General features: G+C 40.7%; 1 long non-coding RNA gene across 1 annotated transcript; it reads left to right on the forward strand.

Annotated features, from left to right (window-relative positions):
• The first annotated feature begins 11,790 nt into the window (after window positions 1-11,790).
• On the forward strand, window positions 11,791-17,594 carry LOC116752191. Its single transcript, XR_004349421.1, has 4 exons — window positions 11,791-11,872; window positions 15,438-15,649; window positions 15,810-15,959; window positions 17,523-17,594. It is a non-coding gene; the product is annotated as an uncharacterized LOC116752191 (long non-coding RNA).
• Window positions 17,595-24,777: the final 7,183 nt, after the last annotated feature.

The raw sequence follows: 24,777 nt of genomic DNA on the forward strand, positions 1-24,777 counted from the left end.
GCATGAATTCACATGTGGCATTTAGGATAGTATTTGGCTCATGTGTAGCAATACTCAATAAGGGGTAATTATTTTTCCTATTTCTAGCTTATGGTTTTGCACAAATCACTTAATCTGTCTTAATCTCTCTTTCCTTTATCTGAATCATATTTAATGGAGTATTTTGGCTGAGAATTAATGGAAAGAATTTTATGAAAATGCCTGGCTCACAGTAGGCCCTCAATAGAGGAAAAAAGAAAAGAAAAAGAAGAAAAAGAAAAAAAGACAAATGGAATCTGCCCCTGGGTATCTGGGGTACTCAGAGCTTCTAAACATGCAATTTTGGATCATTAACTTTTTGTGCAATCCATCAATTATCACTACTTGAAAGTGGAGACGTACTTCAACATGCAATGCAAGGATGTGACCAAGAAAAGGAAGCTCGAACATATTTGGGGGGGAGTAAGTGAAGCCACTCAGAGTGAGTGGATCAGGAAGGAGGCCTTAAAGGCTCTGGTTTAGTTGCTTAGCAGGACCTAGCAGAAGTAGCTTTCAGTCTAAAGATGTCAAGTAAATAGGACCTCAAGGGCAAAGAAAATATCATTTGTTCTTTTGGTAGTTTCTACAGTTTTATTAGGAGCACAAGTTGAGCACATAATAGGCAACAAATAAATGCTTGTTGATGATACACACTATTGGTTGCGCACCCAGTGGCTATTCTCTTTTTCCTCTTGGTGATAGAAACCTGGTTTTGATCAGGCAACAAAAGGTCCAGCCCCAGAAAAATGACTCATGGTTGCTCTAAATCAATCATAGCAGTTCTATTCTTCTTACCCAGTGATTGGTCTAGAAGTGGTCATATAACACAGTTATGGCCAATAAGACATCTGCTGACTATTTCTGGGAAATATTTTTCTTCTGAAAAGAGAAATATTCATCAGGAGAAGTCACCCCCCCCCCCTTTTTTTTTTTTTTTTTTAGTTTTGCTCTCATCCTATGACCTCCTGTTTAGGACCCTATTGCCTAAAGAACTTGTAATTGAAGCAGCCGTCTTGTGATGAGGGGAAATTTTGCCAATACAATGAGAAATGCAAAGAGGAAGGATGGGAGGAGCCTGAGTCCTTCATGATATCTTTGAGCTGTAAACCAAACCAGGGGCAACACACTTCTTATTAAGTAAATAATATGTGTTCTTATGGTTTAAGCCACTGTTAATCAAGTTTTCTGTTTATTACAGGTTAACCCTGGTAATAATAATAATGAAAACATTTAGAGTCCTTACTATGTGCTGGGAATTTTCTAAGTGCTTCGTATATGTTTGTTCCTTTTTTTTTTCTTTTTTTTTTTGCAGTACGCGGGCCTCACTGTTGTGGCCTCTCCCGTTGCAGAGCACAGGCTCCGGATACGCAGGCCCAGCGGCCATGGCTCACGGGCCCAGCCACTCCGCGGCATATGGGATCTTCCTGGACCCGGGCACGAACCTGTTATTAACTTGCCCAGTGTTACAAACATAGTAAGTTACAGAGTTAGCATTTACATCTAGTTATCTGTTTCTAATACTATATAAGCTACTTCAGTACAGCTGAAATATTTATAATAACATAAAAATTGTCAGATTGAATTGCCTTATGTTGGACAGAGAGCAACAAGAAAACACCTGAATCCTAATTTATTAATATAATATCAGGAATATAATAGCCAAGAGCCTATATAATGGCTATTTCATATATCTACTAAAGAAATTAAACATAATTTTTCCTGTATTTCGAAAATATGTACAAATGTAACCAAAGTACCAGGAAACATGTAACAAAAATGTTATTTTATGGGGGAATGGTTTACCAGTTAGCAATGATTTGAAATGGTTCAAAAATTAAAATCATAAAAATGTAAATTTAAAAAAATTTTATTTATTTTTGGCTTCATTGGGTCTTTGTTGCTGCGTGTGGACTTTCTCTAGTTGTGGCGAGCGGGGGCTACTCTTTGTTGCGGTGCTCTGGCTTCTCACTGAGGTGGCTTCTCTTGTTGCAGAGCATGGGCCCTAGAGCACACGGACTTCAGTAGTTGCAACATGTGGGCTCAGTAGTTGTGGCTCGTGGGCTGGAGAGTGCAGACTCAGTAGTTGTGGCGTGTGGGCTTAGCTGCTCCAAGGATGTGGGATCTTCACAGACCAGGGCTTGAACCCATGTCCCCTGCACTGGCAGGCAGATTCTTAACCACTGTACCACCAGGGAAGTCCCATAAAAATGTAAATTATAATAGAAGACTGGATTTCACTCGATAACCATGCAGTTAGAGTCCTGGGAGGAGCAATGGAAGGATCTGTCATTGCTTCAGCAAGTGATACTCCTAAATGAAATAACACAAGCTTGGAAAGAGCTATTTGTCTATCTTTTTGATAGGGTTTGCACTGAAAATATTTATTTACAAGGTGATTTTTTTCATGAATAAAACCAATAATAAGGTAACCTAATAATAAACCTAATAGATGAAAATGAAACTTTTCCTCCTCTGCCTCTTCTTCTTTACTCATAGTAAATGATAAGAAAAAACTCTTACAAGAACTGGAAAGGAAAGAATTGCAATTTGCTATCTTTGTACACATGCTTAAATCGTATTCTAAAGAGAAGAGGACAAATTAATTGGAGTATTGGTTCAAATGTTTGTAGTGACAAGCAATAGAAAATACAAATCAAAATGAGTTAAACCATGCAGAAAATGAATTATCTCACTTTTTAAGAAGACATGATGTAGGGACAAATATAGACCTTATGTTCTAGAATTGTAATGAAAGAAAAAAGAATGATTTCCTGTAAAACCCTTGAAACAGAGCACATAGCTAGCATTCAATAAATATTAGCTACCATTATCTCATCAGCTAGGTTTATGTCACAAGTCCATGTCTGTACCAATCACTGACAAAGGGAATGGCACTTCCATGATTATCTTAAATTCAGTCGGATTTTTTTTGTTTTTTTTTGAGCTAGTGAGATAGAAACAGGGTCACCTTGTTGACAGAACAATTCTATGAGCAAAGAAGTAGGAGAATGGCTGCTGGTTGAGAACAAATAGTGCCAGTACAACTGTGTTTAATGTAACTGGGGAGAAGATCTTTTAAAATGCTTTATTATATTTAGGTATATTGATTGTCTGAGGTCTACAGGAAACCAGTAATACCAGTATGAAATTGAAGAGGCCTTATTGTATGAGGGTAAGTCTAGAGGAGGAGGGGGGCAGAAAACTTACCACTCAAAACCCATACATTTGTCATATCAAGGGACTGCCCCTAAACTGGCTTAAGAAGTTAGGGATCTCAACCTCTTTTTCCCACCCAATGACATTCTCTAACCACAGTTGGCATTTGGCTAATCTTAGTCTCCTGCTTTATTCCAGTTCTTTGTGCTGATTCCAAAGGCCATTCTTACTCTCCCATTATTCAACACCCATCTTTATAGCTGCTTAGTTTAGAAGCAAGAAGAGGGAACAGCCTTCTACCCAGGGACTTTTGGTTATATGGAAGAGAAACCTACTCAAGCTGGTTCAAGTAAATTGGTTGAGGGATACTACATCAAAATAAAAATAACCTTCATGAAGTCCAAATGTCACCAGGCCTCAGAAGAACTCTGGGAAAGTGAGACTCAGGCTACTCTCTATCTCTTTGGGACTCTGTGGCAACTTACACTGATCTTACTGTATAGACCCAACGTGGCACCCAGTGTTAATTCTATACTATTTAGCACAATCTCTCAGTTCAAGTTCTCTCCACTGACTCAGTCTCTCATTGTCCTAATTTTAAATTCCTGAGACACAAGTTTGATTAGTTTCACTTATCAAACCAGGTGCTGGTTATCATGGAGATGAATTAGTGACTCCATATGTAGGGAATGCTCTATTGTAATTGGATGGAAAGTGAAAATTATTCAGAATATGTGACAGATTATGGTAAATGGACTAAGCACTGAATTGAGAGTTTAGAAACCTAAGTTCTAATTCTGATTATGTCACTACCTGTTTGTAAGGTCTTACTTCTGCAAAATATGAAATTAAAATAGATGTTTTCTTAGGTTCTTCTTACCCTAATATTCTATAAATCGTCATTTTGTAATCTGTGACATAATTCCTGAAGTTATCAATTATTGTACACTGACTATGTTGTATCTAGATTGATTCCTTGTAGCAGATCAAGAACTTTAAACTCAGCAAAAATGTTTTACACAGCCCACCGTGGAGTGGCTGACTTCTGGGAGTACTTTCTGTAGAGTTAATCTAAGGTTAAAAATCTATCTGCATTTTTGTTTATAGCCAACTTAGAAGATGCTAGAGAAGAAAGCATATCGGAGGTAAATCCAGGACCTCTGGATGAGGGAGCAATTGACCAAGATGCACAATAGGAGTCTAGTAGAGTGTTTGTTGTTATTTTGTTAATGAATAAATAGTAGATGTTCAGTATTTATATCTCGCTAAATTGATAAGAACGTAATTATTACTTGTACTGCCATATTTAATAAGATTCACTGTAATCAATTCAACATTTTGTGTGCATGGATGCTATTCTGAACATAGAAATAGTCCCAGGCATTTTTTTCCTTTTAAAATAGGGTTAAAGTTGAATGGCTTACTAGACTATATTCTGAATTCTCTGCTTCTACAATGACACAGGATTAAGAAACATATGCATGGAATCATGAAAGGTTTAAAGCAGAAAAAATTTCATATGTTTAAGTGTAAGTGGAAAATTTGACTCTACACTGGGTGCCTCACAAGGGGGTGATGGGCATAGAAGCCACATTTGTATCAGTCACAGCAGAAGGAATAGGAGCTGCTTGGGCTGCCTTCATGTATTTGGTTATAGTGGAAGGAGAAGATGGCATTTCCTTCTCCAGTGGGAAGCCTGGATGAGGAAGCATTACAGGGTAGTGGAGACAAGGGAGGGCCCTGGAGTGAGACACTATCCTGAGTGTGTCCCTGCATCTCTCTGCCTTTGCTTCCTTGTCTTTGTTAGGTTTTCCAGAAGTAGACCCAGTGATCAATCAGGTTCAAGTGCAAATATTGGGAGGTGATCTGAGAAAACACTGGTAGGGGAGTGGGGAAGTAAGCAGATGAAGGGAAAGTGGCCAATAAAAGCTGAGTTATCAAGCGTGTTACAATTGTGAGACCAGAGCTTCACCCTACTGGGGAACTCTGAGAGCCAGTGTAGAACACACACTGCAGAGCCAACCCACCTGAGGAGCAGTCCTCTTGGTCATTGGTTGAGGGATGCTTCTAAGGGGGTGTTAATTCTCTGGCACTTCTGGTCAAATATACTGCAGGAAAGTGGGCTCTGGCCCAGAGATGCAGGTGTGTCATGGGGGTGTCCTGCCAGCGTGCACTAAAATGATGGGTCTGAGAGGCGATGGTCAGGGCACAGGCAGCATCTGCTAGTCTTTGCCTAGAAAATGGAGATGATGATTGTATTTACCAGAGAAGGTGCTTGTGAAGATTAAATGGTACATGCCAAGCTCTTAGTATGGTACTTGGCATATAACATTCAATAATGTTATTATTTTTTAATTTTTAAATATTATTAAAACCAGATCAATTTATGTTTGGTAGAAATGCCAAGCAGCGAGCTGTCTGGTGATAACATCTGGCTATGTCAAGGGAGGAGAGGAGGAGAAGCTGCCCATCTGTCAGCGATCTGCAAAAGTATCCCTGCACTGCATGAGAGGCTGAGCCAGGGGGCCTCTGAGGTGCTCTCCTACTCTGAGTTTCCATGGTTACTCAAACCTGTGTGCCTGCAGCAGACACATTTTATGCTCTTAGCCGCATGCCCTCCGCCCACCTCGTTTCTGCTGCAGCTGTGCTGGGCAGGTCCCGGTGTTGCTCCTGGGAGCCCATCTCAAGCACTTGCTACATCTCTCTGCTTCCAGCCTTGGGGTTTTTTTAAGGCAGGGTAGATTGGATGTGTGGGGGAGTTAATGCTCCTGGGGGGAAGGGGATATGAATTGAAGACCCGGTCTTTATCCTCTGAGGGATGGTGAGGCCTGCGTAGAGGTGGTAAAACAAATGAAGTTAAACTATACTTGCTAAGTTAGAGCTCTGTTTGAGGTGCTCTGAGCGGAGCTGGGGTGGAGTGGGGATGTTTGAGAGAGGAGAGCTGAATTGTGAAGGAATTCAAACAGAAGCCAGACAGGCAGAGAGAAGGACAGGTTTTCCGTTTGGAGAGGCCAGCAGGTGCACGGGTGTGTTGGAGGGAGAGCAGGGCCCAGAGTACATGGGGCAGGGAACTGCCGGAGATGGGAGAGAAAGGTAATCCGGGTCCTATGAGAAGGACCTTCCCCTGCAGGTATGGGGAGCTTCTGAGACTTTTAATCAGGAGAGGGACTGGACGAGATCTGTGCTTTGCTAAGTTTGCTCTGGCAGCAGTGGGGAGGGTAGACCTGAGAGAGGACATGCTAGAGACAGGCAGTTCCAGCAATGGGGAAGACAGATAAGGACAGCCTGACCTAGGGCAATGGAGCAAGTGGGGGCTACGGTGATTTGCATCATCAGTACTTTTAAAGAACAGGAGTAAGGCGGTGGGGGAAGGGAAGGGAGGGAAGCAGCAGAAGGTTAGAGGCCACAGCAAAGCATGTGAAGAGAACTTCTCTGTCAGTTGCTTCCTCAAATGGTTTGCAGATGAAACAAGTCTCTTTTTCCCCCCTCCCTTGAAATGGGCCCTAGAAGGACAGTTCTGCATCCTTCTTTTAAATCCACTACTAACTCATACGCAGATTTATTTCTAGAAGCCTTTAGTTCGAGTGAACCAACATCAGCATCTTCTTCAAAGGTCTTTGGACAGAATATCAGATTCCTTGGCTGGGTTTTGTTTCTTGGTGCATGGAGCTATTTCCTACATGGTACGTGGAAAGATGTCTTGGAACGACATGCGTTGGAATGTGAGGGAAATAACGTGGACTCATGCCAGACATTTGCAATGGCCGTGATGAATGGGTTGAAGAAAGACTCTTGCCAAGTTCATCCTTCTACTTGGAGACTGGGTACATATCAGGTGCAATATAAATAGAGTCCTTTAGGGAAAAGTCAGGGAAGAGGGTCCTCCATTACAGATGAGCCAAAAACTGATAAGTACCCCCTGCAATTACACAAAGATTGAAAGACAAGGCAAGGGAGAGTTATTTTTATCATGTGATCCACAGAACCCCAGAAACTCATCTGTAACAGTTTATGATTAGAAGAGTGCAGAGACACCAACCCTTGGAAACATCTATGTGATACATTCCGGAACAGTAACGTTGTATTTTACCCTTAATGAAATAATAACTATGCAGTAAAGGAAAGCTTGTCTCAGCAATCCACTGATTTGTGTGCAAAGACAATAACTTTATTCTTGGACCTTACCATCCCCAGTCTTCTTAGATTATGTTATTTTAACTCCAGATGTGCACAACATCTTGAAAATTACACTAAAGTAATAAACTGAATGTTTGATCTTGAATACCATTTTGTAATACATGCTTGCCTATGTTTGCAATGTAGAGAGTATTTTAATTATCTTTATGTATCTTAATAATTGTGCATTTGATGGAGAATATCATGGTCTGTAGCCCTGATGGGTCTTCAAGTCCCTGTTGGCTCTGGTTCTACTTGTTAATTCTGCAGACCTCCTGGCCCTGTTTTCTAAACTGGGGTACTCAGTGCATTTGGGGGGGATGGTAGGCAAAGTTAAGCAGTAAAAACAGCACATCTTCTTGTAGTGTGTTTATTTGATCAAAATTGAAAGAAGACAGATACAGTATGGAACAAATGTAAAATATGTTTGTATTTCAAAAATAACATGAGATCATAAAGAAATTTTGTATCTAGAGCCGTTTGCTCAGAAACACCTCCTGGCCCTCTAAAACTCTGTACCCCCTCACTTCCTCACCCAGGTTTGCTTTCGCTCTGCTCTTGTTACAGGTGCTTCAGAGGAGGAACATATTAAAGCACTAGCCTTGGAAATTCGCTGGGACTGGAATCAGGATAGCCTTGTCCTGTCTGCGTAGTAACGATGCTGCCATGCGCAGCGAGTTTTAACGGTTCTGAGCCTTGCTTTTCTATCTGTAGAATGGAGATGTTCTTCCCTATCCCATAAGGTCACTAAGATGGAAATGTAATTAGATTGCTAATATCAAACTGGATTTTGGTCTTTAGTGAAATGAATATAAAAATTCAAAATATAGATCTTTCTTTTAAAGATCATTTAATTTTAAAATCATTTAAAAAGCAGGCTTCTTGAAGACTGGGCCTCAATTTTTCTGTTTGCTGTTCCATAATTTTTACCTTGGTTTATTTTGTAATAGTGCCTGAGTTCTTTTGACACAAAGGCCCTTTGCATATTAAATACATTGAAAGATTTTTTTCCCTTCCACAAAGAAATACACTTTCTCAAAGCTCACTCCTCCAGTTCATTCTGATTTCTGTTCAAATGCCACTTCATTGGAGCGGCCTTCTGTGACCAACATATCTGCCCCTTCACCCCATCCCGACCCTCCACCCTTACTCTACCCCTGCTTTTTTTTCTTCTCATATTACATACCACTCTCTGCAGTGCTATTGTATTTTTTGTTTATCGTCTCTCTCTTACAAATAAGAAACGGCTTGACAGGGGGAGGAACATGTCCATTCCCCCCCGACCCTGCCCTTATATCCTTAGTGTTTAAAACGGTACCTGGCTCATAGTAGGTCTTCAATAAATAGTTGTAGAATGAAGCAAAGAATGATTTTTTTTCCCCTTGATATATAATCCTTCAGGTTCGTCATGTCCCCGTATTTGATAGTGACGTTGGAAGAAGACATTTCTTTCCTATAAAATACCAACCTTGTAACCCTTATGGGAAATGGCAGCTGATGGGAGACTTCAGAGCAGAGGAGAAGGGGAGGCTGCGGGAAGTGGCGGGGACTGTGTGTGGGGAGGCAAGGCCCACCTCCCCTGGATGGTGAGATGGCTATCTGAAATTTACCAGCTCTGGACTCGTATTTCAGTGGTGCAAATCCAGATTGCACCAAATTATCTCCTAATTTCTCTTAAAGAAGACAGAAATCGCCATTGTTTTTTTGGGGGGTGGGGGCTTTTTTTGTGTGTGTGTGCTACAGGTACTTTGTTTTGTGTTTTTACATTTATTTATTTATTTGTTTGTTTTTGGCTGCATTGGGTGTTGCTGTGTGCGGGTTTTCTCTAGTTGCGGCGAGTGTGGGCTACTCTTCATTGTGGTGCGCGGGCTTCTCGTTGCGGAGCACGGGCTCTAGGCACGTGGACTTCAGTAGTTACAGCACGCGGGCTCAGTAGCTGTGGCACATGGACTCAGTAGTTGTGGCACATGGACTCAGTAGTTGTGGCTCACCGGCTCTAGAGCACAGACTCAGTAGTTGTGGCACATGGGCTTAGTTGCTCTGCGGCATGTGGGATCTTCCGGGACCAGGGCTCGAACCCATGTCCCCTGTGTTGGCAGGCGGATTCTCAACCACTGCGCCACCACGGAAGCCCTCTCCATTGATTTTTAAATGCTAGCTCAAAAAAAAGAAAAAATTGCAGGCCAAACACAGACTATTTTGGGTCACTTTTGACCTCTGAGGTACATACCTTTCCTTCTCTAGGAAGCCTGGAAAATAGAATAGGACACATATATATGCTTAAAATGTCCTTGATGGGTTCTTGCCCTCAGTGAATGGCTGGCTGGGTCCAGCAGGAATTTACATGTTATGCAGGGACCTGGGGCCACGAGCCCTAAACTTCCGATTCAGAGTTAGCCTGGTCCCAAACCGCCTTCCTGGGCTGGCCTCACCTTACCACGCCCCCTTCTGCAACTCCTCAGCACTTCCCAATTTGTTCCAGTTTGGTTTTGCTCTTGTAAATTTATTAGTCTTAGACCATTTCACATGCATACACACCCTCTTTTAAGCTCTGACAATATCCCGTTAAAGCTCCTAACTCAATAAATATTTACTGACTGCATGACTGCTTTCCTCAGTACACATCTGTCAACTGAGCAGCCTTTACCGGCACTGAATTTCCACGATCCGTGCCTTCTTGCACACAGTTCCAATCCATCCATGGTGATGTGAAGGCCCGTTAACATCGATAGATAAGAACCACTCTCTTTAAATTCTTCTACTAGCAGAAGCTCAGCACGAAGGATAATTTTCTATGTGAAAATGTGACTTTTAATGTTGGTATTTATTAGGTAGGATGTAATTTTATGCAACGCTCATGTTCCATGAACTAAGTTAAAAGAAAGTCTTCAAAAATGAAAACAGTTCTTAGTTTAATAGCATTCATTCTCATCACAGGAAAGCAAAAGTGATGATGACCAGCAGCTTCCAAACTCTTAGTCAGGGTAGCCACATACAGCAACCAAAGGAATCCCAGAGCAGTCTCGCCCCTGAGGTTGTTCACCTAGTAGTTTACTTAGCTGTGGATGCTTCCTCTCCCACCTGCAAGATTTCCTCCTCTCTGTCCATCCCCCCACACAACTCCCCAACAAATCCACTTAGCAAGTGACTTTCAATATCAATTGAATTGCTGGGAGGAGAGATTTTCCCTTACTGAAAAAAAAAAAAAATCCGCCTCACACAGGTGCAATGGCCTGCCTCGATGAAGAAAGGCTACCTGGATGCCTACAACAGAACCCATTTTTATACAATAACCCCCCGCTGCAATGTGAGGCTCTAGGTAATGTGATCTGTTTTCACACAGCCTAGTGTTAGGGTGCTACTGCCACTCACTGTAAAGGTTACTATCTCTCTTTTATTGTAATTACAAAAGCTAACTGCAAAACCCGAAACCTTGCTGGGAAATTGCCTACCTACACAAAGAACACAGAGACCCTATCGTTTCAGAGTTCACTTCTTTCCGAGCTTTTTTATAAAGGAGTTTTTGTCTGCCTTGCGAGGCTCAATCACGGAGAAATTGCAAATCCAGGTTAGCTGATGGCTTAGAGGGTTTCAGTGGAGGAGGTGCTCTTTGGTGGTTTGCATAGGGGTGCTTTACACTTTAAGTCACAAAGTTAATTAACACTACAACCCTGATACATTTTAGATAGTGGGAAGGGGGAGGGGGGAAAAGGGAGACAGAGAGAGAGAGGGAAAGGGAGAGTTTCCTACTAAATGATGTCTCCTGTTTTTTCAGATCCTATCAGCTTTCCTTGAAGGAGGCATTACAGTGTGTTCATTCTCCTGCTGTTTGCTTTCAGCACCCTCGGGCTCAAGGTTTGGATACTGTAATCACAATGCAGAGGGTGTTGGGAGGTACTTATTTTTATCCCCACTGCCAGCATCATCACAGTATGTGTGATCCAAATTCACACTCCTCATTCACACAGCCCGTGGCACTGCTGGTGAGCCAGCTGCTTTCCCCAAGGCTGAGATATGGTCAAGGTTCTTGTCTTGCCTCATCAAAAAGGTGATAGCAAAAATGTGTGAGTGAAACCTACACTCACAGTAGCTTACTTAACAAATTTGAAACGTGTTTCAAACGTGTGATTTGCTCTTCAGTGGGAGCCCAGGATGAAGACTGCCTGTCTGTATGTGTGTGTTTACGTGTATGAACCTGTATTCGCTGTTGCAGACATGGTGAATGCTCTAGATGGGCTCTCCCTCTCTCCTTACTAACAGCAACTGGCTTTCCCAGGGCAGCAACGTGTTCAGCTCAGAGATCGAGTTTCCCCTGAGGTAGGTGTGGCCGTGTGACCAGGTTTGGGCTGACTGGACGTGGGCAGAGTATTCTGTGGAACTTCCAGGAAGCCTTCTGCAAAGGGAGGGCGGGCGCTTTTGCCCTTCCTGTCTCCCTGCTGACTGGAAAGCTGATATGAGGCTGGCGCCCCAATTAGCGATGCTGGACTACCAGGTGACCTTGAAGACACAGCTGAGGGTTGAGGTGAGGTACAGGAAGAGAGAAGGTGCCTCGGTCCCTGAAGCTTTTGCTGAGTTGTCACACCAGCCCTGACCTGCCTCCTCTGGTTTTTCCTTACGAGAGAAAATTCCTTTGTGTGTTTGGGTCATTATTTTTGGTGTCTCTGTCACAAGTAGCCAAATGCAATTGCTAACTGATATATCAACCTGAGGTTTAACGTTAATAAGGCCTGATTCGAGGGGTGAGTAAGCCCAGAGGACAGAGAATAGTGCCTGACACCGAGGTCGTGTGCAAAAAAGCTAGCTGTTAATGCCCCTTTGGGGAATTATTACATTTGCCAATCATCTCTGAGTTTACACTTTAATTTAGGAATACCCATTTTAATTCAGCTTTGTGTTGCAACTATAAGGGCTCTAAAGGAGTGTCGACTCAGCTTGGTTGTCCTAACTGACATGTTCGGCCCACGGAATTTGAGTGTATGTTAAGTTTCTTCATTTATTCATTCAGGAAATGTTTATTCAGTGCCTGTTTTGGGTGAGGCACAGCTTTAGATATCGGTGCGGGTCCAGAGGGTGGTTATATAAAGGAAAATGAGAGGGAGACTGGCTTCAAACTTATAGACTAGGAAAGGAGAGAATTAATAAATAGTAATAACAGCTAATGTCTGCTGAGCACGGATGATCAGCTGCAGTATTTTACCTGTATCATCTCATTTAATATTGATAACAGCCCTTTGAAGTACACAGGTGCTCTTATTTTTCTAATTAAACAAGCAAGGATCTAGAGGTACAAGGAAATTAAGTAACCTGTGCAAAGTCATAGTGAGTGATGAAATTGGAAGTTGCAAATGGTATTTGTGTGCTCTTAATCACTATGCAACAACTATAATAATTCAGCAATTTATTGAGCCCATTTTATGTGCAAGACCAACATCGTGTTATAAGGCAGTGGTTCTCAAAGTGTGGTCCTCGGACCAGCAGCTGCAGTGTCATCTGGGAAATCCTAGAAATGCAAATCATGGGCCTCACCCCCAAACCTGCTGCATCAGAAACTCTGGGGTAGGGCCCAGCGAGCTGGGTTTTAACAAGACTTCCAGGTGATTCTGATGCCTGCTGAAGTTTGACAACCACAGTGGCAGGGGATGAATAGATAGGTGAGACTAAGTTTGGAAGAGGGTAAAACAGGTATATAAATAACTATACCTCCAGGCAGATAAGATGCAGAAAGGACTAGAATCCTATTGAGTTTGAGTTTCCTGCCAGATTTTCTGATTTTTCAAGAGAAATTGGAATCCAGATTTTGATGGGAAATCTCTCAACTTTATCATTGGAGTCAAAATAAACTTTTAAAAAAATAAATAGGCAAAAATAAAACCTGTCTGCAAGGCAGGCAGCAGCCTGTGAGCCCTGCTGAGGACAATGGAGAGGCATAGAAGCTTTCAGTGGTCTGCCCAGAGCAGTCCGGGAGTTAATTTTCCTAAAGGCATTGTGGGAACTGGACTAGAGCTGTAAGACATGAATTCACTGTATTGGTTTGCTAGGGTTGCAAACAAAGTACTATAACCTGAGTAACTTAATCAACAGAACTGACTTTTCTCACAGTTCTGGAGGCTAGAAGCTTAAAATCAAGGTGTGGGAAGGCCTGGTTTCTTCTGAGGGCTCTGAGGGAGAATCTGTTCGTTGCTTTCTCAGATTCTAGTAGCCCCAGGCATTCATTCTTTGGCTTGTAGATGCAAACTCCAACCCTCTGTCTTCACATGGTATTCTCCCAGGCTTCACATTGTTCTTTTCCTCTAAGGACACCAGTCACATTGGATTAGGTGCCCACCCTACTCCGTTATGACCTCATCTTTACATCTGCAATGACCCTATTTCCAAACAAGGTCACATCCTGAGATGGTGTGGGTTAGGACTTCAACATATCTTTTTGGGGACACAATTCAATCCCCAAACATTCACTTTTAGGTAGTGTAATTCAATAGTTAAGTTCTTTGTTTTCCTTATAAGTGGAGGCTAATTCATTAATTTTTTCCTTGTTCCTTTCTGTGGGAATAGTTAAGAGGATATGATATACCTTAATGACATTTTATAGTCAATGTGCAGTTATTTGAGGACTTTACAATCAACTGAGACATGGAGCTAATGGTAAAGCAAATGACCTTTGCCTGATGTGAAGTAGAACACACAAAACAGAGCTCATTTAGAAGATACTTGAGAGGCTTGTGATTTTTGAGAACTTGGGTGAAGAATGGTTACTTTGATAGAAATCCAAATATTCTGTTTGGCTTAAGGTGAGGTTAAGGCCCAATGGCTTTAAAGGGTCCCTCGAAACACTTTTAGTATTTGATTAGAGTATGGCTAGCCATGGAAATATGGGGAATTTTAAACATGGGATGATAAATCCAGAAAAATTTAGGAGCACACAGACAAGATTCTACCTCTCCATGTACTTTGTCCCCCAAAACTAATAGGAAAGTCTGACACAAAAGTCAAAAGATAGGCTCATATATTCTGAGAATGTTCTCACTTCTCAAGAGCTGGAAAAAATATAAAAAATTTAATTTTACCTTACTTTTAAGACATAATCTTCAATTGCATCCTTCTAGATTTTCGCATATATTTTCCCCTGTCTTTTGTGTGTTCACACCTGCGTGTGTATGTTTTGTATAATTGAATCCAAAGTCAACCAGCTTAAGCCTAATGTCTGAATTGACATTAAAGATTTACTGCTTTGGGCTTCCCTGAGGATTTCTAAATTTAGAGTACAATACTTTTCAGCACTATCCACATTTTCTAATATTTTTATTTAAAATAACATAGGTAAAATGCATAAGAAGGGTTTAGTTTCAACCCCCCACCCCCTTTCTTAGCTGAAGAATTGTTTTTGAAAGGAAATCCAACATGTAAAAATAGATGTCAGGGGAGTTGCTCTGACTGAACCAAGAAGGGTTGAGGGGGTACCTTCCAGAGGCTCCACCTGGGACCACTTGGAGCATCATTTGAAAATCACTCCCGTGAAATATTTGCAGAAAGAAATGCAGAAGTCCTAATAAAATGGTTATGTTGCCAGTTGCTGGCCGGAAGATAGCAGCGCAGCACAGTAGCTTGAAATGTGCGTTTCTCAACTCACTCATTCCATAAATATTTGTTGAGTGTCCCAGGTTCTGTGGCTGTGTGAAGTCTCAATGATGGCATATGAAATATAAATTAAGGGCTTGGGAATTCCCTGGCGGACCAGTGGTTAAGTCTCTGCACTCTCACTGCTGAGGGCCCGGGTTCGATACCTGGCCGGGGAGCTAAGATTCCACAAGCCACGCTGCATGGCAAAAAAAAAAGGGGTCAAAGTTGGGCAGATTTGCTAGGTGCCTTCTATGATAGTCAGCCTCCAAGATGGCCCCCAACAATCCCCATCTCCTGGTATTTGTGGCTTCATGGAAGCCCCTGCTACCATGTGCCAGGGTGTTCTGTGTGAGCAGTAAGGTACAGCAGAAGTGAAGGAATGTCACTTCTGAGATTAGGTTCTAAGAGGCTGTACTTCCATCATGGGCATGTTGCATCTGTTTGTCGTTGGTCTCTCTCTTATCTCTTAGATCACTTACTCTGGGGAAAGCAAGCCTTGTGAGCAGCCTTATGGAGAGGCCCACATGATTAGGAAATGAAGTTTCCAGCCAACAGCCAACAAGAAACTGAGGCCTGTCAACAGCCATGTGTGTGTCCTTGAAATGGATCCTGAGCCTTCAGTGACTACAGCCCTGACAGCTTGATTGTAACTTCATGAGCGACTCTGAGCCAGAACCCCCAAGTAAGCTGCTTCTCCATTCTTCTACCTCAGAAACTATTTGAGATAATACATGTTTGTTACTTTAAGCTGGTAGTTTTGGGGAGGGGTAATTTGTTATACAGCAATAGATAACTAATTCACCTACTCAAAATCTCTTCTTTCTTTTCTTCTTTCTAACAAGTCTCAAATTTCTTTCAAAGCATCAGTGTGCCCAGAATAAAAACCAACCAACGAACCAACCAACCAAACAGAAGTTACCCAAGAAGAAAAGTGGGACTCAATCTACAGAATCAGAGCACCTTGGGTCTTGGCTCCTGAAACACAAAACAAAGTAAAACACTTTTCTCAGTTGTATTTTAGACTCATACTTAAAACAAAATAAAACAACAACAAACATTTTTGACTCCTTCTCTGGGGAGCTTGAGTGATGAGGAAATCATCAGAAACTATTTCTGTTTGTCCCTCCCTGGTCCCCATCCCAGGAACCAGACTATTGAACTTGGCCAAGAATAAATGGAACTTGAGTTTCAAAACCTTCCTACCCAATAATGTTTCAAATTTGTAGCCTTTGAAGACTATGAAGATGTGAAATGTAGCAAACTGAATTGAACATTTACCAACAAGTGTTTGGAGAATTCTCTTGCCTTTTTGAGCAAGAAACTGTTTATAGACATGATTGTAAGAACCGTCCTTTTTATTCTCCTCAGTAACTGGGGTTGCCCAATCTCTGAAGCTCTCTTATCTGCCCAGACATTCTTTGATCCACCCACCTTAAACAGAACAGGAAAAAGGGTTTGTTTTCGTTTTGTTTTTAAGCATTGTCACACCCTAAAGGAAAATTTTTAGGTTGTGTGTTAGACTAGACAAATTAAAAACATCTAAAACAAAACAAAACAAAACAAAACTAAAAACAACACCTCAAAATGTGTTTATAATTTAATGTGGAAATGAATAAAAAGTGGATTCAATTTTGGGTTAAAAATTAACAAAAAATTGTCTTACTGGGGAAACTCCTTTTTTCTCACATTCTTCTTGTTCTCTTCAGTTCCTTCCTCAACTTTTCACTGTCATTTGAAATTATAATTAATCTGCTGAACTCAATGTCTATTAAAATCAACTTCTTGTAACTGTTAAAAGTCTTCTATATTAGGACTTTAAAAAATAATATCAGCTCAGTTATTTTGATATTAAAATATTTTGGGGAGGGGGAGATGAAGAAGATCTGTAGAACAAAAGAAACTGCACAAGAGATCATGAAAATTAAATTAATTTCCAGTTGTGTAGTAATCATAAGAGAAAGCAAAACATACCTCCCAGAGAAATTGTTATCATATATGCAATCATTTCCCTTGAAATAACATAAATTAACAAGGGAATCTGAACTTTTAATCAGTTCTTTGGCATTTTTGCAGTATGTGGTTATCTAGTGGTATATTCTTAATAGAGGAACTATTAAAACTTTTGGAGCTAAAGTATGTCGAAAATATCACACTTGAATTAAAAAATACATAAGAATGAAGAAATGGAAACTGAATACATACTAGGATTTCTGAAACCTAATCTGAATTGAAATGAGCTAAGAACGTAAATTTTGGTTGCTAGGTGAGGACTCACATTGTTTTACTTTGAAATGGGGACATGAACCCTTGATACAATTTATTTTTTAATCACTTAGGTAATAAAAGGACCTCTCACATTTATCATTCTTTGATTGGCCCAAAACCCAGCTTCAACTTCCTATAATGCTTGGAGATAATTCTTTTGGCCCAAAGTAAAAGTTAGTAGAATAGACCATTTCCAGGTTGTAATGTTAAATGTATTAATATGACACGTGGTTGCTGCTTTTCAAATGTAGCTATGAGATTTTAACTCTGCACTATAACTTGTGTTACAGTTTCCAGTGGAAAGGAAGCCATAACCTAGATTGTTAGATGGATTTTGGTGTCAACCCTGAATAAAATCTTGGCTTTACTACATTTTAGTTTTGTGACCATAGGTAAGTTAACTTCCCTGAGACATAGTTTCTCATCTGTAAAATAGATATAATGGTATTTTGTGAGGATTGAATGAGAAAATATGTAAATCACCTGCTTAACAGAGGTCATTTCCCCATTGTCCATTTCCATTACTCACAGTGTTTTAAAGCTGTAACATTAGGAATTCTCACATTTTACAGTTCAAAGTACTTCCTCAGGATTCTCTGGAGTCTTTCTTCTCTCTTGATTTCCTATATCCTTCTTCCATGGATGCTCTTTTTCAGCCCCATTCTTCCATTCTTCATGCTGCATTCAATCTCAATACTATTTAAACCTCTCAACTTGTTTTTTTTTTTTTCTTTTTTTCTTTTTTTTAACATCTTTATTGGGGTACAATTTCTTTACAATGGTGTGTTAGTTTCTGCTCTATAACAGAGTGAATCAGTTATATATATACATATGTTCCCATATGTCCTCCCTCTTGCGTCTCCCTCCCTCCCACTCTCCCTATCCCACCCCTCCAGGCTGTCACAAAGCACCGAGCTAATATCCCTGTGCCATGCGGCTGCTTCCCATTAGCTATCTACCTTACTACGTTTGTTAGTGTGTGTCTGTCCATGACTCTCTCTAGCCCTGTCAAAGCTCACCCTTCCCCCTCCCCATATCCTCAAGTCCGTTCTCCAGTAGGTCTGCATCTCTATTCCCGTCCCACCCCTAGGTTCTTCATGACATCCATTTTTTCCCTTAAATTCCATATATATGTGTTAGCATACGGTATTTGCCTTTTTCTTTCTGACTTACTTCACTCTGTATGACAGACTCTAGGTCTATCCATCTCATTACAAATAACTCAATTTCCTTTCTTTTTAAGGCTGAGTAATATTCCATTGTATATATGTGCCACATCTTCTTTATCCATTCATCCGATGATGGGCACTTAGGTTGTTTCCATCTCCGGGCTATTGTACATAGAGCTGCAATGAACATTTTGGTACATGACTCTTTTTGAATTTTGGTTTTCTCAGGGTATATGCCCAGTAGTGGGATTGCTGGGTCATATGGTAATTCTATTTGTAGTTTTTTAAGGAACCTCCACACTGTTCTCCACAGTGGCTGAACCAATTCACATTCCCACCAGCAGTGCAAGAGTGTCCCCTTTTCTCCACACCCTCTCCAGCATTTATTGTTTCTAGATTTTTTGATAATGGCCATTCTGACTGGTGTGAGATGATATCTCATTGTAGTTTTGATTTGCATTTCTCTAATAATTAATGATGTTGAGCATTCTTTCATGTGTTTGTTGGCATTCTGTATATCTTCTTTGGAGAAATGTCTATTTAGGTCTTCTGCCCATTTTTGGATTGGGTTGTGTGTTTTTTTGTTATTGAGCTGCATGAGCTGCTTGTAAATTTTGGAGATTAATCCTTTGTCAGTTGCTTCATTTGCAAATATTTTCTCCCATTCTGAGGGTTGTCTTTTGGTGTTGTTTATGGTTTCCTTTGCTGCACAAAAGCTTTGAAGTTTCATTAGGTCCCATTTGTTTATTTTTGTTTTTATTTCCATTACTCTAGGAGGTGGGTCAGAAAGGATCTTGCTGTGATTTATGTCATAGAGTGTTCTGCCTATGATTTCCTCTAAGAGTTTGATAGTTTCTGGCCTTACAGTTAGGTCTTTAATCCATTTTGAGCTTATTTTTGTGTATGGTGTTAGGGAGTGATCTAATCTCATACTTTTACATGTACCTGTCCAGTTTTCCCAGCACCACTTATTGAAGAGGCTGCCCTTTCTCCACTGTACATTCCTGCCACCTTTATCAAAGATAAGGTGACCATATGTGCGTGGGTTTATCTCTGGGCTTTCTATCCTGTTCCATTGATCTATCTTTCTGTTTTTGTGCCAGTATCATACTGTCTTGATTACTGTAGCTTTGTAGTATAGTCTGAAGTCAGGGAGCCTGATTCCTCCAGCTCCTTTTTTTGTTCTCAAGATTGCTTGGGCTATTCGGGGTCTTATGTGTTTCCATACAAATTGTAAAATTTTTTGTTCTAGTTCTGTGAAAAATGCCAGTGGTAGTTTGATAGGGATTGCATTGAATCTGTAGATTGCTTTGGCTAGTAGAGTCATTTTCACAATGTTGATTCTTCCCATCCAAGAACATGGTATATCTCTCCATCTATTTGTATCATCTTTAATTTCTTTCATCAGTGTCTTATAATTTTCTGCATACAGGTCTTTTGTCTCCTTAGGTAGGTTTATTCCTAGATATTGTATTCTTTTTGTTGCAATGGTAAATGGGAGTGTTTTCTTGATTTCACTTTCAGATTTTTCATCATTAGTATATAGGAATGCCAGAGATTTCTGTGCATTAATTTTGTATCCTGCTACTTTACCAAATTCATTGATTAGCTCTAGTAGTTTTCTGGTAGCATCTTTAGGATTCTCTATGAATAGTATCATGTCATCTGCAAACAGTGACAGCTTTACTTCTTCTTTTCTGATTTGGATTCCTTTTATTTCCTTTTCTTCTCTGATTGCTGTGGCTAAAACTTCCAAAATTATGTTGAATAAGAGTGGTGAGAGTGGGCAACCTTTTCTTGTTCCTGATCTTAGTGGAAATGCTTTCAGTTTTTCACCACTGAGGATGATGTTTGCTGTGGGCTTGTCATATATGGCCTTTATTATGTTGAGGAAAGTTCCCTCTATGCCTACTTCCTGGAGGGTTTTTATCATAAATGGGTGTTGAATTTTGTCGAAAGCTTTCTCTGCATCTATTGAGATGATCATATGGTTTTTCTCCTTCAATTTGTTAATATGGTTTATCACACTGATAGATTTGCGTATATTGAAGAATCCTTGCATTCCTGGAATAAACCCCACTTGATCATGGTGTATGATCCTTTTAATGTGCTGTTGGATTCTGTTTGCTAGTATTTTGTTGAGGATTTTTGCATCTATGTTCATCAGTGATATTGGCCTGTAGTTTTCTTTCTTTGTGACATCCTTGTCTGGTTTTGGTATCAAGGTGATGGTGGCCTCATAGAATGAATTTGGGAGTGTTCCACCCTCTGGTATATTTTGGAAGAGTTTGAGAAGGATAGGTGTTAGCTCTTCTCTAAACGTTTGATAGAATTCACCTGTGAAGCCATCTGGTCCTGGGCTTTTGTTTGTTGGAAGATTTTTAATCACAGTTTCAATTTCAGTGCTTGTGATTGGTCTGTTCATATTTTCTATTTCTTCCTGATTCAGTCTTGGCAGGTTGTGCATTTCTAAGAATTTGTCCATTTCTTCCAGATTGTCCATTTTATTGGCATAGAGTTGCTTGTAGTAATCTCTCATGATTTTTTTTATTTCTGCAGTGTCAGTTGTCACTTCTCCTTTTTCATTTCTAATTCTATTGATTTGAGTCTTCTCCCTTTTTTTCTTGATGAGTCTGGCTAGTGGTTTATCTATTTTGTTTATCTTCTCAAAGAACCAGCTTTTAGTTTTATTGATCTTTGCTATTATTTCCTTCATTTCTTTTTCATTTATTTCTGATCTGCTTTTTATGATTTCTTTCCTTCTGTTAGCTTTGGGTTTTTTTTTGTTCTTCTTTCTCTAATTGCTTGAGGTGCAAGGTTAGGTTGTTTATTCGAGATGTTTCCTGCTTCTTAAGGTGGGCTTGTATTGCTATAAACTTCCCCCTTAGAACTGCTTTTGCTGCATCCCATAGGTTTTGGGTCGTTGTGTCTCCACTATCATTTGTTTCTAGGTATTTTTTTATTTCCTCTTTGATTTCTTCAGTGATCACTTCATTATTAAGTAGTGTATTGTTTAGCCTCCATCTGTTTTTACACATCTTTTCCTGTAATTGATATCTAGTCTCATGGCGTTGTGGTCAGAAAAGATACTTGATACAATTTCAATTTTCTTAAATTTACCAAGGCTTGATTTGTGACCCAAGATATGATCTATCCTGGAGAATGTTCCATGAGCACTTGAGAAAAATGTGTATTCTGTTGTTTTTGGATGGAGTGTCCTATAAATATCAATTAAGTCCATCTTGTTTAATGTATCATTTAAAGCTTGTGTTTCCTTATTTATTTTCATTTTGGATGATCTGTCCATGGGTGAAAGTGGGGTGTTAAAGTCCCCTACTATGAATGTGTTACTGTCGATCTTCCCTTTTATGGCTGTTAGTATTTGCCTTATGTATTGAGGTGCTCCTATGTTAGGTGCATAAATATTTACAATTGTTATATCTTCTTGTTGGATCAATCCCTTGATCATTATGTAGTGTCCTTCTTTGTGTCTTTTAATAGTCCTTATTTTAAAGTTTATTTTGTCTGATAAGAGAATTGCTACTCCAGCTTTCTTTTGGTTTCCATTTGCATGAAATATCTTTTTCCATCCCCTTACTTTCAGTCTGTATGTGTCTCTAGGTCTGAAGTGGGTCTCTTGTAGACAGCATATATAAGGGTCTTGTTTTTGTATCCATTCAGCCAATCTGTGTCTTTTGGTGGGAGCATTTAGTCCATTTACATTTAAGGTAATTATCGATATGTATGTTCCTATTCCCATTTTCTAAATAGTTTTGGGTTCATTATTATAGGTCTTTTCCTTCTCTTGTGTTCCTTGTCTAGAGAAGTTCCTTTAGCATTTGTTGTAAAGCTGGTTTGGTGGTGCTGAACTCTCTCAGCTTTTGCTTGTCTGTAAAGGTTTTAATTTCTCCATCAAATCTGAATGAGATCCTTGCTGGGTAGAGTAGTCTTGGTTGCAGGTTTTTCTCCTTCATCACTTTCAGTATGTCCTGCCACTCCCTTCTGGCTTGTAGGGTTTCTGCTGAGAGATCAGCTGTTAACCTTATGGGGATTCCCTTGTGTGTTATTTGTTGTTTTTCCCTTGCTGCTTTTAATATGCTTTCTGTGTATTTAATTTTTGACAGTTTGATTAATATGTGTCTTGGCGTATTCCTCCTTGTATTTATCCTGTATGGGACTCTCTGTGCTTCCTGGACTTGATTAACTATTTCCTTTCCCATATTAGGGAAGTTTTCAACTATAATCTCTTCAAATATTTTCTCAGTCCCTTTCTTTTTCTCTTCTTCTTCTGGAACCCCTATAATTGGAATGCTGGTGCGTTTAATGTTGTCCCAGAGGTCTCTGAGACTGTCCTCAGTTCTTTTCATTCTTTTTTCTTTATTCTGCTCTGCAGTAGTTATTTCCACTACTTTATCTTCCAGGTAACTTATCCGTTCTTCTGCCTCAGTTATTCTGCTACTGATCCCTTCTAGAGTATTTTTAATTTCATTTATTGCGTTGTTCATCATTGCTTGTTTCATCTTTATTTCTTCTAGGTCCTTGTTAACTGTTTCTTGCATTTTGTCCATTCTATTTCCAAGATTTTGGATCATCCTTACTATCATTATTCTGAATTCTTTTTCAGGTAGACTGCCTATTTCCTCTTCATTTGTTAGGTCTGGTGCATTTTTATCTTGCTCCTTCATCTGCTGTGTGTTTTTCTGTCTTCTCATTTTGCTTATCTTACTGTGTTTGGAGTCTCCTTTTTGCAGGCTGCAGGTTTGTAGTTCCCGTTGTTTTTGATGTCTGTCTCCAGTGGCTACGGTTGTTTCAGTGGGTTGTGTAGGCTTCCTGGTGGAGGGGACTAGTGCCTGTGTTGTGCTGGATGAGGCTGGGTCTTGTCTCTCTAGTGGGCAGGTTCACGTCTGGTGGTGTGTTTTGGGGTGTCTGTGGCCTTATTATGATTTTAGGCCGCCTCTCTGCTAATGAGTGGGGTTGTGTTCCTGTTTTGCTAGTTGTTTGGCATAGGTTGTCCAGCACTCTGGCTTGCTGGTCGTTGAGTGAAGCTGGGTGCTGGTGTTAAGATGGAGGTCTCTGGGAGATTTCCGCTGTTTAATATTATGTGGAGCTGGGAGGTCTCTTGTTGTCCAGTGACCTGAAGTTGGCTCTCCTACCTCAGAGGCAGAGCCCTGACTCCTGGCTGGAGCACCAAGAGCCTTTCATCCACACGGCTCAGAATAAAAGGGAGAAAAAGTAGAGAGAATTAGTAGAAGTATGAGGAAAGAAAGAAGGAAAGGAGGAAAGGAAGGAAGGAAGAAAGAAGCAAAGAAAGAAATAAAGGAGGGAGGGAGGGAGGGAGGGAGGAAGCAAGGAGGGAAAGAAGGAAAAAAGACAGAAAGAAAGAAGATACAGTAAAAATAAAATAAAGTATAATATAGTTATTGAATTAAAAAATATTTAGAAAAAAAAAGGGACGGATAGAACCTTAGGACAAATGTTGGAAGCAAAGCTATACAGAGAAAATCTTACACAGAAGCATACACATACACCCTCACAAAAAGAGGTAAAGGGGGAATAATCATAAATCTTGCTCTCAGAGACCACCTCCTCAATTTGGGGTGATTTGTTGTCTAAAGGAGGGAAGGAAGGAAGGAAAGAACGAAGGTAAAGTATAATAAAGTTATTACAATTAAAATTAATTATTAAAAAAAAAATTTTTTTTTAAAACCATGGATGGATAGAGCCCTAGGACAAATGGTGGAAGCAAGAGTATACAGACAAGATCTCACACAGAAGCATACACGTACCCATTCACAAAATGAGGAAAAGGGAAAAAAATCATAGATCTCGCTCCTAAAGTCCACCTCTTCAATTTGGGATCATTCCTTGTCTATTCAGGTATTCCACAGATGCAGGGTATATTAAGTTGATTGTGGAGCTTTAATCCGCTGCTTCTGAGGCTGCTGGGAGAGATTTCCCTTTCTCTTCTTTGTTCCCACAGCTCACAGGAGCTCAGCTTTGGATTTGGCCCTGCCTCTGCGTGTAGGTCGCTGGAGGGCATCTGTTTTTTGCTCAGACAGGACGGGGTTAAAGGAGCCGCTGATTCGGGGGCTCCGGCTCACTCCGGCCGGGGGTGGGGGTGGGGAGGGAGGGGCACTGCGTGCGGGGCGGGCCTGCGGCGGCAGAGGCAGCGTGACGTTGCGGCAGAGGCCGGCGTGACGTTGCACCAGCTTGAGGCCCGCCGTGCGTACTCCCGGGGAAGTTGTCCCTGGATCCCGGGAACCTGGCAGTGGCGGGCTGCACAGGCTCCGCGGAAGAGGGGTGTGGAGAGTGACCTGTGCTCGCACACAGGCCCCTTGGTGGCGGCAGCAGCAGCCTTAGCGTCTCCCGCCCGTCT

Source organism: Phocoena sinus, chromosome 3 (genome assembly GCF_008692025.1).
Source record: "Phocoena sinus isolate mPhoSin1 chromosome 3, mPhoSin1.pri, whole genome shotgun sequence".
In the NCBI taxonomy this organism is placed as follows: Eukaryota; Metazoa; Chordata; class Mammalia; order Artiodactyla; family Phocoenidae; genus Phocoena; species Phocoena sinus.